We start from the raw sequence: 7201 nt of genomic DNA on the forward strand, positions 1-7201 counted from the left end.
TGCCCGCAGGTCGGGACTGTGTGGCAGGAGAGAGACAGACTTCGATCCTGCCCAAGAACATCTCCTGTGGGGGCTGGAAGGGTCCTGGGATTGGGGGAAGCCATCATAAACAGCTGGCCTTCCTTAAGGGACCCCCAGATGAGGGCCTCATGATGACTGTCCCCGGCAAGGCAAACACACGAGACTGGCCCATCAGATTACAGCTTCAGCAGGGGTGGGCAGCCCCACACATGCCTACCGCAGCCCCCCTCCAAGCTTCTGCCAGGCAGGCCTCCACTTTCCAGCCTCTGGGCTCTCCTGGAAGTTGTAGCTCAGCAGTTCAGGCACTTAGCGCCCTGACAACGGCCCAGCCCTCGTGGAAGCTGCTGGAGAAAGCCCCAGCCTCCTGTTCCGAATAAAACTCTGGGAGGCATTTGGTCTGCATTAGGCCTTCTGGAATCCAGGCTCCATCACCCAAAGCAGCAATCTGGAAGATACAATCCATCCTCCTTTGGGCTTTGCCTACTTCCTTGTCTCCCCACTCCCATCCTTCTGCTCTCCGGGGTTGTCTCCCAAACAAACTACTCACACCTAAGTCTCTGCCTCGGGCTCTGCTTTGGGGGAAAACCAAGCAAAGACTACTGGGACCCCTTCCTACACCCCCCAAGAAAGAGAGTCAGCTTTAAACACCTGCCAAGCCCAGAATGCTCAAGACAAGTAGGGGGTAAGGCAGAACTTTCCTGAACCTGAAACTTCACCACCTTTCCTGTTCCCTCCTGGGCAGCCCTGGAGAGGTCAGTGAGAAGCAGGGGAGGAGGCTCAAAGGGCAGAAATAGAGAACAAGCCAACCATGGACTTCCCTCCTACTCCAGACTTCAAGTTGACCTTTCCACTGGCTATGCCTTCTGCCTGGAACTCACTTTGCCCCAGATAGGACTGGCGTAATTTCTGAGGTCCTGTACAAAATGAGAATGCAAAGCTTTGTTCAAAAATTGAGAATTTCAATATAATGAGAACAGAACATGAAACCAAGCGCGGGGACCCTCCTGACCCAAGTTCCTATGTGACAGCATGGGTCACATGGCCAGGAAGCTGGTTGTGGCTCCCATCAGCAGAACTTCTGTCTGCTGTTCCACTGCCTTCAGATGCCTCTTTCAATGTCCCCTTACACAATGGGGCACCCGGATGGCTCAGTCAATAGAGTGTGTGACTCTTGATCTTGGGGTTGTAAGTTTGAGCCCCATATTGGGTGTAGAGATTACTTAAAAATAAAATCTTGGGGTGCCTGGGTGGCTCAGTCGGTTAAGCATCTGCCTTCGGCTCAGGTCATGATCCCAGTGTCCTGAGATCAAGCCCTGCATTGGGCTCCTTGCTCAGCAGGGACCCTGCTTCTTCCTCTGCCTCTGCCCTCCCCCTGCTTGTGTTCTCAATCTCTCTCTCTGACAAATAAATAAATAAAATCATTTAAAAAGAAAAAAGGCTTATGAATCACTGAACTCTACCTCTTAAAACAATAATACATGATATGTTAATTAATTACATTTAAATTAAATAAATACAACCATAAAGTGGGGGGAAAACATGCCTGTTTCCCTCAATAATGGACTGTGGTATCAAAGTTTTTGATTTTTGCCAATTGGGTGAAAAATGGAATCTCAGTCTTCTTTTCAAATTTCTCCTATTATGGGTGAGGCTGCATATTCACTAAAACACATTGTGTTGTTGTGATTTATTGTAAGAAATATATACTTGGTCTCCACCTCTGTGGCACACAGCTCCTGAAGCCTTGTAATTTTCTAAGTGGTACGAGCACTAAGAGCATCTGTTGTTCGGAAGCAACTTGGTGGGTTCCTGGGTGGCTCCTAGGTGGGGGCAAGCCACCAGAAATTCCAAACCATTAGAAGCTTGGAATTTTTAGCCCCCACCCCCTGCTTCTCCAGAGAGGGGAGAGAGCTAGAAATGGAGTTAATAATTGATCAAGACTACATGAAGTCTCCATAAAATCCCAATAGTATGGGGTTTGGAGTACTTTCAGTTGGATGAACCCAGCCACACCTGGAGGATGATGTACCCTAACTCCATGCGCAACGAAGCTCCCGGGTTCGGGACCTTCCCGCACCTTGCCCTGTGTATCTCTGTATCTGGGTGTTCATCTGTATCTTTCGATAAACTGCTAAATATAAGTAGGGGTTTCCCTGCATTCTGTGAGCCACTGAGAAATTAACCAAAGCGAAGGAAGGGGCCATTGGAGCCTCTGATCACTGGGCATCTGGTCAGAAGCAGGAATCATGACTGGGGTTTGTGACCAGTATCTGAAGTGGGGGAGGAAGCTGTCTCATTAGAACCTGTGAGATCTAATGCTCTCGCTCTGGGTCCATAGCAGGTTGAAGTCTCAACCGCCTGCAGATGTCTGAGAATTGTTTGGGCTTGTGGGGAAGTCCCTCCCACGCCCAGACACTGGAATCGGATCCAAGAACCCAAAAGAGCTGGTGGTGGTGAAGCGGAATTTGCTAGGACATCCCTGGATCGTAGAAAGATGTGATTTGGGAAGAGAAAGATGAAAATCTGGGGATGAAAAACCTTTGATTCCTGGGTGGCCACGTGGATCTGTATGATCGGGTTCCTGAGGAAGCTTTACTGGATGGATTGTGAATGTACCTAATCTCAGGGCAGCATCTGTGGCTTGAATGCTGCAGAGGGGAAGGGCATGTCGGGTTTATGCAGCCGCCTCAGCTCACTCTGGAACAATCACAGACGGCTATACGCAACCCAGACACACCAGGGGGTTGTTCCCGAGGGAAGGGCTAACAAGTGGACTGGGTACAAACTGCTGTAAGGTCTGTTTACCCTGAGGAGGGAGACTGTCCGTCTTCCCCCATAAATGTCTGTGAAACACCCTAGATGAAGCAGCTGCTGGCTTCATGTGCAAATCATTTGGGAACGGCTTATGACCACCTGGATATTTACCCACTGACCATGCCCATTACCCAAGTCACGGGGAACGCTGTGGCTAAGGGGGCTCCTTTCATATATATATGTATGTATATGTACGTATATATATATGTATGTATACATGCACACGCACGTGCACACACCCACACACACACACACACACACACATAACCTATATAACCTTATTGCTGAAAAACCAAAAAAACAGTTCATAAAACCTTATCACATTTGCTGTCTCAGCTTCCCCTCAGGGGTCTTCTGGATGCTAACAAAAACATTAGGTTATAAGAAGATGAGAAGAGCCAAAGGGAAAGTCAAGGGACTCTTCCCAACAAGATGGAAATTTTTAGACTTTTATTAAGAAATAAGGTGAATCAGAGCGCCTGGGTGGCTCAGTCAGTCAAACATCAGACTCTTGGTTTCAGCTCAGGTCATGATCTCAAGGTCCTGGGGCGAAGTCCTGAGTCAGGCACTGCACTCAGCGGGGAGTCGGCTTGAGATTCTCTCTCTCTCTCCCTCTACCCTTCTCCCCACTCACACTTTCTCTCTCTCAATAAACAAACAAATCTTTAAAAAAAGAAAGAAAGGAGTGAATAAAGTGAATATTGGTAGAAGCAAAATGAAGGGGAAACAGAGAGGGGAGAGTCACAAGACTTGTCCACGGGGTGGGAATCTCTGGACGGTTCTTAACAAATGGGGTGAATAAAATGGACACTGATGGGGTTGAAACAAAGCTTTTAGGTTGGGTGGGCCAAAGGACCTCTTACTGATCCCTCATTATTAAAGTACTTCGAGTCCAATCTATCCCAGTTTAGAAAAATATTAAAAGCTTGAAGGCAGAGATTATAGTGCCAGACCTGATGAGGAATCGTGTGTGCTTAGCAGCTGTAGCCAAGCAGATTAATCAAGTTAAAGATTAAAAAAAAAAAAAAAAAAAAGCTAAAGATTGACCAAAGGGCCAGGGTCCCCTGGCTCAATCCCTCATGAGGGACCCAAAGTCTTTTGCACAAAAAGTGGGCAAAATGCTCAGAGGGGTGGCGAAGAAAACTTATCAGGGCTCCTTGACACAGGAGCTCTACGCACTGTGGTATGGAAGCCGTGGCATGGGGTCTATTTTGGTTGAGAGACATAAAAATGGGAGAGCCAATAAAACTATGAAAATTGGAATGTTTAAAGGATTTAGGTAGAATGTCTTTCTCACCTGACTCTACTCTGGGGATGGGCACTGCGTCTGGCTGGGGCATATGTCCCTTACCTGATATTGTGAAACAGAAAGGCGTATAAATCTGCTCTTTGAGCAATATTCATTAGTTACGATAAATGAGAATCAGTAAGACCGCCTGAGCCCACATGGTGTAGAATGCTCCGGAATGCTCATAAGAACAAATTCTTTTTGTGATTGCCCTGTGTGGTGCCCCGCCTGGGACTTAGGTCCAAAGCTTGTGGGCACCTCCCAGCAATGACTACTGGGGACTTTGGATAAGAGAATTTTCATTTGAGGGATATTTACAACCTTGCTATCAATCATTAATTAAAGACCAAAGGACATCAATAATAAGATAATAGATAAGATAACCCTGAAACTTGAGACACCCATACTGTCTGGGTGATGTCGGGTCAGACAAACACTCTAAAAAGGAGACAGCGCCCAGAAGAATTCCGTAATAAAGTGGAAATGGTTTCTACAGGAGCATGCCAATGGGGGGATGCAAGGAGGCACACACTGCAGGTGCCAGGACATAGCCTCTTTTCCCCCAGGACCAACTTGGGAACCACCTTCCCGGAACCTGTTGCCACATGGACCCTACACTACAAACAGCTCTCGATTAAACAACGACATGTTGCTTGGCTTGTGGATGGCAGCTCCATGGAGAAAGCACAGCCTCCTGTTTGGAAGGCTGCGGCATTCAGACCAGCAGATAGAAAGACCCTGATGGAGGAAGGAATCAGCTCCATGGCCTGAACCACGTGCTATGGTCCCAGCAGTGAGGGAAGCATCGGGGAGATGAGCAGAGGAAAACCAGACTGCTGGGGGAATGCCCACAGCGGGGCAGCCCCATGTAAATCACTCTGGGAATTTACAAGGCCCCCCGAAGTAGGACATGTCGATACCCATCAGAAAAGCCCCCTTCCAGGTTCAAAAAGTGATTAGAAAAACCAAGTGGCTCTTTTGGTACATCCCCTTAAAGTGACCATCTGGATCCTTGATGTCAGTGGGCATGGGGGAGCTGGAGCAATGCAGAGACAGGCTCAGTCTCACACACTCCCTTTGCATCCTCTGAGGCACATGGTCTGTGTGCTGGTCTGTCCATGGACAAAAGAGACAGAGATGGCCGATGGCCACGCGGCGGACTCCCTGGGCTGGCAAGGGAGGCGCTGCCCAGAGCCTGGCTAGGGGCTGGAGCCGGGGGGGCTGCAAGTGGGTCCTGACAGGGGCTAGATGCTTCTGATGAGTGAGGCTTTGCTGACTGGAGGTAGATGCAAATGCTCAGAATACAGTAAAAGAACCGGAACAGAAGGCAGTGACCCCATTTGGTGGCAGATCACCATTTCTTCGGACCAAGGAACACACTTTACAGCGCATAATGTCCACCAAGAGGCAGAGAGAGATTCTCATCAGAGTTCCAGTTTGATAGAGAATTGGGATGGGCTGTTGCAAGATTGGTTATGAAATGGGGGCGGCTTCCATGAAGGGCTGGCTTACACACCCTCGTGAGTGTGTGCTCACACTCAATATGAGAGGGACCCACGGAGTGTCCGCACTGCATAGATGTCTCTGTTTTTCTGATGGGTCTGGGCAAGAGGGGGTGGGGAAGGAGCGGGTGTTCTTTTTCCCACATCACCTCCGCCGTTTTCTCCCCCTATTTGATGCAGTGGTCTGAGGACCAGGGCTGTGACTACTAGAGCCGGAAGGAGGGATGATTCCTAAGCGAGAAACTGACTGTGCTTCAAATCTGATGTCAGAATTCCTAAAGGCCTGAATGGGCAGGACACCCTTCACCCCATTTGCCAAATGCAGCCGAATCGCCATGTGGTTTCGAGCCTGGGAGACCTGAGTCTGTGTGAACGGGACCCAGCTGAGGGGATGCGTTCCCTAGACGAGTCTTGCTGTCCTGCATTTGGAACCTGACCAGATGGAACTGGAAGCCTGCGAACCTGAGTGGCATCACCCTGGGATACACTGTCATGTGATATGACAATGTACTGGGTCCAGGAGCCCAAAAGACACATTTAAAAGAGAAGTAAGGGACGCCTGGGTGGCTCAGTTGGTTGGACGACTGCCTTCGGCTCAGGTCATGATCCCGGAGTCCCGGGATCGAGTCCCACATCGGGCTCCCAGCTGCATGGGGAGTCTGCTTCTCCCTCTGACCTTCTCCTCGCTCATGCTCTCTCTCACTGTCTCTCTCTCAAATAAATAAATAAAATCTTAAAAAAAAATAAAATAAAAGAGAAGTAATTTGGGGTACCTGAGATCCACACTCAGTGAAGCCACCCAACTCTTAGCTTCTGCTCAGGTCATGATCTGGTGGTTGTGAGATGGAGTCCTGCATCGGTGGAATTTGCTTAAGATTCTGTCTCTCCCTCTCCCTCTGCCCCTCCCACTTGTGCTCTCTCTCTCTCTCTCAAATAAAAAAATAAATCTTAAAAAACAAAAAGGGTTTGGGGCATCTGGGGCTCAATCGTTAGATGTCTACCTTCTGCTCAGGTCATGATCTCACGGTCCTGGGATCGAGCCCCAAATTGGGCTCCCTGCTCAGTGGGAGGCCTGCTTCTCCCTCACCCACTCCCCATTGCTTCTGTTCCCTCTCTCACTGTCTCTTTCCCTGTCAAATAAATAAATAAAATCTTTTTTTAAAAGGTTAAAAGAGAAACAATTCACCCACAACCTCCTCTTCCCACACTCTAGCAGGCTTTAATTTCCTCAAATGTACAGCCCACGGGGTGCCTGGGTGGCTCAGTGGGTTAAGCCTCTGCCTTCAGCTCAGGTCATGATCTCAGGGTCCTGGGATCAAGCCCCACATCGGGCTCTCTGCTCAGCGGGGAGTCTGCTTCCTCCCCTCTCTCTCTGCTTGCCTCTCTGCCTACTTGCGATCTCTCTCTCTGTCAAATAGATAAAGTCTTTTAAAAATAATAATAAATAATAAAAAATAATTTTAAAATGTACAGCCCATATTCAGGCATTGTTTTCCATAGTTTCAATCAGAGAAGACAGAATTTCACGTTCTACTCTTTAGTTTCATTTATGCTTACACTAGTCAGAATGAGATTG

The sequence above is a fragment of the Mustela nivalis genome (assembly GCF_964662115.1).
Source record: "Mustela nivalis genome assembly, chromosome: 10".
In the NCBI taxonomy this organism is placed as follows: domain Eukaryota; kingdom Metazoa; phylum Chordata; class Mammalia; order Carnivora; family Mustelidae; genus Mustela; species Mustela nivalis.